This window comes from Sturnus vulgaris, chromosome 3 (assembly GCF_052056855.1).
Source record: "Sturnus vulgaris isolate bStuVul1 chromosome 3, bStuVul1.hap1, whole genome shotgun sequence".
Lineage (NCBI taxonomy): Eukaryota > Metazoa > Chordata > Aves > Passeriformes > Sturnidae > Sturnus > Sturnus vulgaris.
In genome coordinates this window covers 24,352,256-24,362,467 of record NC_142245.1, presented here as the reverse complement: position 1 = coordinate 24,362,467, position 10,212 = coordinate 24,352,256, and the positions used below count along the sequence as shown (strand labels likewise).

General features: G+C 46.7%; 1 protein-coding gene across 5 annotated transcripts in view; it reads left to right on the top strand.

Annotated features, from left to right (window-relative positions):
* The first annotated feature begins 2,465 nt into the window (after positions 1 to 2,465).
* The window catches only part of TRERF1 (transcriptional regulating factor 1), a 98,069-nt gene continuing 90,322 nt past the window's right edge, over positions 2,466 to 10,212 (top strand). For 2 of the 5 annotated variants that reach the window (XM_088161215.1, XM_014887399.2), the window contains exon 1: positions 2,467 to 2,680. The gene's annotated coding sequence lies outside the window, so the exon portion shown is untranslated. Of the gene's footprint in view, positions 2,681 to 2,977; positions 2,999 to 10,212 lie in introns of those variants that run through there. The other 3 variants (XM_088161213.1, XM_088161214.1, XM_014887398.2) reach the window with 3 other exon arrangements.

Below are 10,212 nucleotides of genomic sequence, written 5' to 3'. Positions count from 1 at the left end.
GCCCCGCGGCCCCCCAGTTCTCTCCCCTTGTGCTGACCTCCCAAGGAGCTCACCAAAATGGCAGGAACTTAGCCCAGAGAGGGAATAGTATTCTGGCTCGGTGAGCTGAACCAGCTCGGCGGGCAGGGAAGAGAAGGCAAGGTCTCCCTCTTCTGACAGCAGCAAGCGGGGCCGGCCAGGACCTCACCCCGGCCGGAGGGCTCCTGGCTCACCAACTCGCCAGGTATCCCTGCCAAATCCTTGTTGAACAACATCACAGCAAGCCCATAGAGCTATTCTGAGGTCGAATACTGTAAATCACAGTCTGTTTTTTTATTCAAAAGTGGGAAGCTCGATACTCAAATCCTTAAAAGATTAGAAGAAGGATCAGGAAAACTGAGAACACAAATGAAGGTTTTGTGCTTTTGATGGAGACCAACTCATAACTGGCAGGATAAACACAAAGAACGCAGTCTGGCTACAGCCAGCCCACACAATTTTATGGAAATGTTGTCCAGAACTAAGAGTATTGTGTAGATAAACTTGTTATGCCAGAGTAAGATGGGCCCAATTTATAGCACGTCAGAAGGCTGCTCGATAATCACAGAATATGCTGGGTTGGAAGGGACCCACAAGGATCAAGTCCAACTCAAGTGAACGGCCCATACTGGAGGCAAACACATAATCTTGGCTTTATTAGCACCATGGTCTAACAAACTGAGCTAATGATTGTTTGTTCAAATTTAAATTAGACATTTGCTTCTATTTTGAGTTATAGCACAAACCCTTGTGTTTCAGGTAAATCAAGTAACACCTAGCTGATTCAACAGAGATGTGCTTGTATTGATTAACTGGACAAGTAGAGATGCTGAGACAAACCTAGAAAGACTGTTAAATTCCATTGCTTATTTTCAGAGGTCATTTTGGAAATCACAAGTAATATGGGCTATTCTGGGTTTCAGCCTAGACACAAAAAACAAACAGAGGCAAAGCACATGTTGAGTTGTGGTTTTAATTCTATTTTCATCATAGTTTATATGACCTAGGACTCCAGCAAGCAAACAATCCAACCATTGAATCCAAAACTCAGCATAGATTTTGCATAGCTCAGCACAGAGAACTTATAATATTTGAATGGTATTCTTCAGTTAAGTAAAATAAAATTAGGAAATTAGTAGCAGGCTAGGAAAAAAACAAGCCTTTCTCACATTTACGTATAGTTCAAAGAAATTTAATAGCCAAGGGGTGATAGCATACTTTTTCTCTACACTGTAAATCAAAACAATCTCATAAAAGGTTAAATTATAAAGAACAGTGGCCCGATGGAAGTGTCATGCAACCAGGAAACCAGGATGACCATAAAAAGAAAATGAGGCTGCTGGTAACCATTATAATGTAAGGCTGAATCACAAGTGCTAACACCAAAGACCTTTTTCTGTTCCAGTTATAACCCTTGAGAGTTTTGTCTGTTGGGGTTTTTTCCCTCTTTGAAGGCAGAAGTAGGCCTATAACCATCCCCGTTTCAGTTTCTCTCTTCCCAGCTATGGTTTCTTACAGTCTGTCATTGTCCGCGAGCTTAAACAGAGCACTGCATAAGCTGTATGCATCACATATCTGTCCCCAAGATGTAAAATCCTTCCCTGCGAGGGAACATTTTGGTGCAATCTAATGCAAATGCTGAGCCCAAGGGAAGAAGGACCGATGAGGTATTTCACCAACATGTTTCTGTAGACTTAAAAAAAAAATCATTTACGGCGACCAGTGGCAAAGATCAGCGACCACAGGAGCAAGTTCTTACATTGCTCGCCGTATTAGAAAATTCACTTCTAAATTAACCCGAAGCAGAGGAGCCGCCTGGAGCCGGAGGCGGCCACGGCAGGCGAAGCAGCCCTTCCCCGCTCAGGGCAGGAGAGCTCCCGGGTGAGAGAGAGCGCGCCTTTACCGCGGCCACTTTCCTCCTCCGGGGGCTGGGGGAAGCCGGGCCACAGCGCCCGCAGCCCCCGGCCCCGACGCGGCTGCCCCACTCCGCATGACACCCCCGGCGCCGGGGGAGCACCCCCTCCATGCCAGCCCCTCGGCGGCGGGACCCCCTCGGCCCCAGGGCCGGCGCGGTGTCGTCCCCCGGCGCCGCCGCCCGGGCGGGAGCGGGAGCGGGAGCGGTGCCGGCCCCACCGCCCTGCGGCATGCGGCGGGATCCCGCGGCAGCCCCTCGCCCGCACCCCGCCGACCCGGCGGGAGCCGCTGACAGGTCGCCGCCAGTGGCCCCGGCACCTGCGCTGCGCTCACCGCCCTGAGAGGAGGGGCTGCCGGCCAGACCGCGGCGCGGCGGAGCGGGAGGGAGAGAGGGAGGGAGGCGGCGGCGGCGGCGCACGGCCGGCGGCGGGCGGGCCCCCGGGGGCGGCGGGCGCCCCTCGCCCCGCCGCGGGGCCGGGCGGCCGCGGCGCCACCGACACCTTACTTCCTGCTTCGCTACCCGGGGCCAGACCCATCGCGGCGGAGGGATCCCGCCGCCTCCCGCAGCCTCCTCCCCCTCCTGCTTCTGCTTTTCCCGGCTCCCTGCTGCAAGGAAATTATTTGACAGCGATTTGCTGACACCGGGTTTTTTTTCTTTTCTTTTTTTTTTTCTTTTTTTTTTTTTTTCTTTCTTTCTTTTTGCATCACGGACTCGGCAGCGCGGCGGGCGGGGGAGGCCGTGCCGGAGGTAAGTGCCGGTGCCCGGAGCCTCCCCCGGCGCGGGGCCCCCGCCCCGCTCCGCTCCATGTGCCGCCGCCGCCGGGGTGGGTGCCGGGCAGCGGGGCCGCGCCGCGCCGGGCCGGGGGAGTGCGTTTCCTGGCGGAGCGATATTTGTTTACAGGATGGGCGCCGTACTGTAAGTGAAGTAGGACCGAGCCCGGGGCAGCTCCGTAATAAATTAATATCGCGATTTGCTCCCGCCTCGTCGACACCGCCACGAGCTCCGCGCCCGCCCCCCCCCTCCCCTCCCTTCGCCCGCCTGCACTTGTTGCAGACTTCGCGCCAGGTAGGGGCAACGCTTCGCAAGTTTCGTTTTTGCAGGAGCCGGGGCTGCGCTGGGAGGAGAGGAGCAAAAAAAAAAAGGGGGGTGGGGGAGGAGGCAGAAAAAAGTTTGCAGCTCGCAGTTGACTTTCGGTCTGCAGCGCCGAGGCCCTGCCGGCCGCCGCCGCCTCCTGCCCGTCCGGGCGCGGGCGGGCGGGGGGCGCTGCCCGGTACCTGCCCGGGCCGGGCGGGCGGCGGGGCCGGCGCGGGGCGCCCCCAGCGCGGCGCTGCTGCGAGTCCCGGGCGCCGCCGCGCCGTGCCGGGAGCAGAGGCGGGGAAGGGCGGCTCGGCGGGGCTCGCCGCGGAAGTTCTCCGAGCCGTGCTGCCCGTCACGGCCCCTGACACGAGCGGGCGACCCACGAGCTGCTCCTCCTGTCCTTCGTCCCGCAGCGCGCTCGGTGCCGTCTCGGTATCAGTGTTGGGAGCGGAGCGGTCCCGGGCTCGGCTGTGGAGCCCTTCCCGGGCGGCACCGCGTGGGGCGAGCTCGTTTTGGAGGAATGGGAATTTGTCCCTCCATTCCCGCGGGAGCGGAGCGCGCCGCGGGCTGGGCGCTGGCGGGGCGCTCCGGTTTTCTGGCCCGTCAAAATTACGGGGTGGTAAGGAACAAAAACTCTTAGCTAGGTGTTTAAATACCGGAGAGGCGATTTGCAAGTGAAATTAATCGGCAGTTAACCAGTTAATAAATGGATAATGCCTATTCATCCTTCTGCTGACTTTACGGAGTGGTTTTCACGTCTGCCTGTCAACTAACCAGGCTTGACTGATCGAGATGTAAACCTAGCCAGGTTATTGCCTTCCTCCGGTAAAATCTGACCTGCACTTGCTGTCCTTGCGCATCAGTGCTGGTCATCATTCAGATAGTACAGGTGAGGTTCATACATTTTTACAGACTGACATGCTGGCAGCAAAATACATAGGATGACCCGTAGCTTAAATATTTATGGAAGATATTGTGAAGTGCGTAACTGCATGATTAATGTTTTAAGCAGGTTATCACTGAGGGGGAAGTTTTATGCCTTTGGTAGCTATGATTTTACTGTAGATATGGGAAGAGGAGAGAGTTCACCTGGCAAGGTTGGCCTGGCTGCTCAGCAGGACCACTCTGCTGCCTGTACCCATCCTGCATGGGCCTCTGGCCTGCAGAGCTCCCCTGGGGACCAGGGATTTATCTGCTGTCCTCACTCAGGGTATAGTGTCATGATGAAGTGACCCATCTTTACAATGTCAGCGTGTGCATGAGTTGTTCCTGCATGCGGTACATGCAGCTGTTTGCTGTCATTGCTTATCTACATCGTGGTCTTGGATGTTCGGTTGGATTAGAATGGAGCCATTGCATTAATAAAGTGTATCTATCTAGAAATAACCCATTTCGTTTTGTTGCCCACCAAAGTGACGTATTTAATGTGCCCTGGTTGGTATCTTACCTTTTTTTCTAAGTGTTGTCCAAGGCACATATAACAACAGAAGGGCTGCTCCGTGAGTGCTCTATGCATGCATACTATGCAGCTTTGCATAAAACAAAGACTTTTCTAGAATTTAGATGATTGATTTTTCATACGAAGAAAATGTGTTGTATGCATTTGTCTTTCTTCTGTAGAGGATACTCTGATAAACTTTGGAAAAATTAAAGGTTTAAGTATAGCCTACTCAAAAAGTTTTGGTGCAAATGAGCACTCTAGAACAATCTGTTCTACCATTGATTAGCAGCTTCTGAGGTTAGAGACCTCAATGAGGACCTGGGCAGCGCTGTGGTGTGGTGGTAAAATCCATATATCTTGAAAAGGCAAACAATCTCAAATACAAGTAATGCACTTTGCTGTGAAACTTGGCCTGAGTGTGGACTGGAGAGCTGGCCTCTGGGTGATATGGTAAGAGTGGGGCTTAACCATGCTGCTATATCACTGTATGTCCTGCTGTTGGCATCCCTCCCTGGTAAAGAGGGATGGGGCCACAGGTAGCTGGGCAGGCATCCTGCCTCCAGTGTTTAATATCATGGGCCAACACGAGCATAAATAAACCACAGCATGACTAACCTCTCTACCTAACATTGACTCATGTTGTATTTCGATAGACTGAAAAAGTCTCCATGCCTAAGCCATTTCATTTTCTCAACCTGTATGTTACTGATGATGACCTGCCTACTGAGAATCCTCCAGTATTCATTTAAGACCATAAAGCAAGTCCTTGTTTTAGGTTTGTTTTGCCTTTGGGTAGTGCTCAACTAGCTTTGATAGAAAAAAAGTATTCCTAGATTTTTAAACTCAAAACACTGTTGCTTCTCTTCTTCTGGCCATTTTAATTCTTCAAGTGATAGAGCGAGGCTTGCTATTATAAACTGGGCTTATGACTCTGACAGGGAGTGTGAGAAAAATAAAAGAAGAGCAGTTCTGTAAAGTACTGTAGGTTTCCTAAAGCAGTAAGTTAATATTTTGCTGTGAATATTTTCAGCTTTTTATTTTTTGTTTGTTTGTTCTAATCAAGCGGGTGATATATCACCTAAAAACTTACTCAACCAAGTGTTTGAGAAGGCCCTTCTCTCCCTTTGCAATACCGTAATGGGACAGTATAAAAAAAGAAGGGCCCTGCGTTGTGCCTCCTTACTATGTGTCATAATAACTGTGAGATAAGACAGTTTCATTTCAGCTTCCTTAGAAATATGTTTGTTTTTTGCTTGTTTGTTTTTTTTAAAAAAAGCAAGCAGCATTTGACGGACGCTAAATAATGGTTGGTGTGGAAACAATTTGTTTCCTCCCCTTGCATTCTTTTGAGAGCTGCATAGTTCCAATGAAAAATTATCATCAGAATTACAATTTTTTCTGTCTCTAAAATTAACAGATCCTTTTGCCTGCCCTCCACCTGAGAGAAGTAGGCAAAAGCATCTTCAGGCGCACATGTGAATTCTGCCTGGAGTAGCTGCCACACCCATGGTTATTTAGGAAAGGTGAGGAGCACAAGGTGGTCACGCTGACTTCCATGGCACTGCTCACAAGGGTACAGTTACTGCGTGTGTAAATGGGGGGGGCTGCATTCATTCAAAACTAAAGAAAAAGAAAGGCAGCAAATTCCATACGTTTTGCTGTATGTGAAGTTATAAAACCTCTTCTTAACTTGTCCATCTCTGAGAAACCTATTACTGTAATCAGTTGCAGGGCTGTGAGGGGAAATCAGGCCTTCTAAGATAAAGACAAAAATAGCACATTCAAATATATTTTAAGAAAGGCGACTTTTCCTTCAAAGAGTAGGTCTGAACCCGGTTCAAAGAACAGTAACAACAATTTTACTGGGTTGTTTTTTTTGCCTTTAACAACTCTGCTTGCAACCAAACAGATTTAAGAGATTCACAGAAATTGCACCAAGTTCAGTTATGGAGCTTGTGGGAGTATCTCCTGTTAGATCTGAAATGCTGAGAATGTCTCTTGCACCATCATCTCCTTGCTGCTGCCACTGTATGTCCAGGCTGGCCAGGAGGACAAAGTGAGTGACACAGTCAGCCAGCAAGTCATATTGACACTGGTTCTTGTTGGATGTTGGTTTCTGCAGGCAAAAGGAATAGTGTTTTTGAGAGCAGTTTCTTTTCTCTCTTTCTGGCTTGCCTATGTCACTCCATAATTGTGGGGATGTGGGGTCACCTGGACCTGCTAAAAACAGCAGCAGAAGAAAAAAAGCCCTAACCATTGATTTTGGTGGGGAAAAACTGAAAAATGTACTCAGGTTTCAACCTGCTGCCACAGAAACTTGAAGGAAAATACACCATTTATGTTATTTTATTCTTGAGAGGATAATGGCTTGGGGAACCCAGGACACACTCTTAAATATATGCCCTATTACTGTGTAATAGTGTTTGATTTTTAAAAAAAATTTTAAAGTTTAAACTCTTGGCATTAGAGTCGGAGTATTGCAGGGTTTTGGAGTAGTCCTGTAGCGTTAGGTATATTTTGAGGTTCTGAGTGAAATGAATCTTGTGGTTTCATCTTACTCTGTAACAAAGGGTAATGTGCTGCACACAAACAGCCCACCTAAGTTTTCATAATTGACTGATGATTTGCTCTGGAAAGACCCAAAATCCTGATATGACACAGATTCAAAAGGTAGTTGATTTTTTCATTTTATTTTTAGTTTGTTGTTCTCCAATTTACAGTTTAAATTTTCTTAGAATTTCAGACAAATTGCTTCTTTTCGGCTTCCCATCCGCTGCTCAGGTGGGCAGTTGTCACTTCCCAGGCACAGGGTGACAAGTGCTGAGTTTCCAAACCCCACTAATGTCTAAGGCAGCCATCCTGGGTCTTGTCACAAATTTTCTCCTGTCTGTTTAGTTCAGCAAGAAAATGGTTTCTGTCTTTCCCCTCCCTCCCCTCATCAACTGCTCATGGTAAGATTTTTTTATAGAGCCCGCATTGTGATATGTCCTTGAAGTGCAGAGCTGCAAGGTTTTGTTTTCATTTGCCATTTTTTCTCTTCATGTTTAAAGTTCATTGCAACTATAGCAAAGCAAGATTACTGTAGATGGTCTTTTTTGATTTCTTTCTTCTCCCCCACCCCCCCCCATCCCCTTGCCCCATCAAAAATCTCATGTTCAGTAAAAAGGAAGAACTCAGACTTAGGTACTAGAACTTATTCCAACTAACCCTGGAGTGTAAAGACTGCAAAAATACAGATTGGAGAAGGATTGCCCCAGCGAAACAGGTAGGTGTAAGTTAAATGTTAAATTATCAGCACCTCGTTTTTAAAAGATCCCTGATGGTGAAGTTTTTGTTCACGCCATCTGGCTAGAACAAGGCTTACCAGGACTCTTAAAGGACAGGGGCCATTTGAGGTGCAGAATTTATATCAGGTACTTTCTTTTTAAGTGAATGTCAAATCCTAAATAATTTCAGCATCAGACTGTGCAAAAAAGTACCCAACCCTGTGAAGCAAGTTTAAAATTTGAGAATGGCTGAAGTTCTCTGTCTTTAAAAAAAAAAAAAGTAATTTTGTCTTTGTTCTCCACTCCCTCCTCTCTTCCCCCCCCCGCCCCAATTTTCATTGATGGGGAAGTTTCATTTCCTTTATTTTTATATTTTTAGTGTATGTGTGTTTGGGGGGGGGACATGAGGGCGGATAGGAAGGAAGTCTGTGTTCTAGTTTTTATATTTAAAATTAAAAAATAGCTAATGATGGTGTGTTTAGAAATTACTTTAAATACATTTTCCCCAGTAAACCAAAAATTCTGCTGGTAAGTAGTGAATATTATTAGGGCATTGAGGGATTTCACAACACTTCTGTGTGGGTGAGGGTCCTGTCTGAGTTCCAGTTGTACTAGCAGGAAAGTGTTTTTCTAATGCTTAGAAACTGTTAGTTGTACTAACAGGAAAGTGTACTGTCATGTTTCACGTGCCAAATCAGAACTAGAAGTGCATTTTCCTGGAAGGATCTGTGTTTATACTTGGAGGGTTATGCCAATTACAGCTACATTAGGCTTTTTAAAAAATTTTTAATTCCACGCTTGACCTACATAGTGACTTCTTTCATTTTCTTAACAGAACACCCACTACAATCCTGGAATGTCAGTAAGGTAAACCTGCTGTCCTGTGGCTCTAATGCACATGGGTACTCTTGCAAGAGTATGATCTTAATTGGGTCCTTGTGAAATGAATGCTGCTAAAGCTTTGCATAACTTGAAGTAATCCTCTGTTCTCCAGGCAGAATTGAATACAGTTTATTGGGGAGCAGGAAATACGTTATGAAGGATGTTGTCCATATGCAATAATATTTTTTCCTCAAAAGAGATCCCATGTACTTCAATTCTGAATACAATTTTTAAATACTGCAGGTTAGGAAATACCGCATTGCAAATCTGTGAAAGTTTGGAGACAAGATGAGGTGACTTTAATACATGTTTTGATCAAAGACTAAAAGTTACTTATTCTTTTGGGCAGTGCAGCAGTTCATGAAGAAGGAGGAGGTGAATGGGGTTTCTTTGGCAAGTGTCTGTAGGTGCTGGGTGTTGGAGCAGGAGTGCAGCTGGCAGTGCTGCCTGCTGGGCTTGTACCACCAGTGCTTCATTCTGCTGCTACTTTGCTGTCTCTTTCTCCTGCTGGAGATGTCCTAGTGGAAGGTCTTGTTTGTATCAGAAGAAAAACAACCATGACTAGCAAATAGTGCTGTCGTTATTTTGTAAGCAGATTTACTACCTGTTTGCTCTTTATTATGATGTTAAAATTAGCATTGTTAGCAACAGTAGCAGTGTGTTAAATAAAAAAATGGGTGCTGACCAGACTTTACGAATATGAATACTTGGAAGACCCTACACAGTTAAACTGAGCTTTTGTTTCCCTAAAACTTAGGCTGCCAAAGCCCTGAAATAGTTAGGATATTGACTTGAGTTTCCTAAGCATCGTCTCAATTGCTTCTTTTTTGGTCTGCCTCTTTTATATTTTGTTTTATCCTGGGCGTGGAAACTGGGTTTACCTTGCAGAGAGGTGGCGGTGTTTGAGTTGGCCCCTCTCTCAGCAAGGAGAGGGCTGCATGTTGCACTCTCTTGAGAGGCTGAAAGCATCTTCAATGTCTCCTGGGCCACAGTGGGTCTTGAAATAACCCTGAGCTGTGTGGCCATTACCAGAGCTGAGCTGGAGCCTGTAGTGACCTGAAACACAAGTAGATGCTGTGTATAGCTCAATGCTGAACGCAGCAGTTTTGTTGCTGGTTGTGCCCCTAGTATATTTGGAGGGAAATGTATGGAAGCAGTTCAGATGTCAACTCACTAGCATGATTTTGGGGTTTTTTTTGGTTACCTTTCAAAAGCTTATATTCAGTGTTGCAGAGGAGCCCTTATGTATCTTGATGAAACAGAAGAAATGGTTAATCTTCAGCCACACTGAGAGGTACAGCTTTGCAAGAGCACCGATGCTTTGGCCTGCCACACAATTCAAACTCAAGCAAAGGTCTCCCATGCAGTTGCTTGCATGTGTCCTCCTATCTCTGTTTTGTATCTGCAATTTCAGTATATGCTTCCAGAATGATTTTTTTATTCATTTCCAATCATTCTTCAAAGATAACTGGCAAAAACCATCAGGCTGGTTGTGATTTTACAGCAGTAGAGGTAGACAACTTTGATCTTGTTAAATTAATTTTCTTCATGTGTGGGCTGAGTGTGTAGTGAGCTGATTTAGTTTTTATTGATCACTGTAAAAATGTGAATTC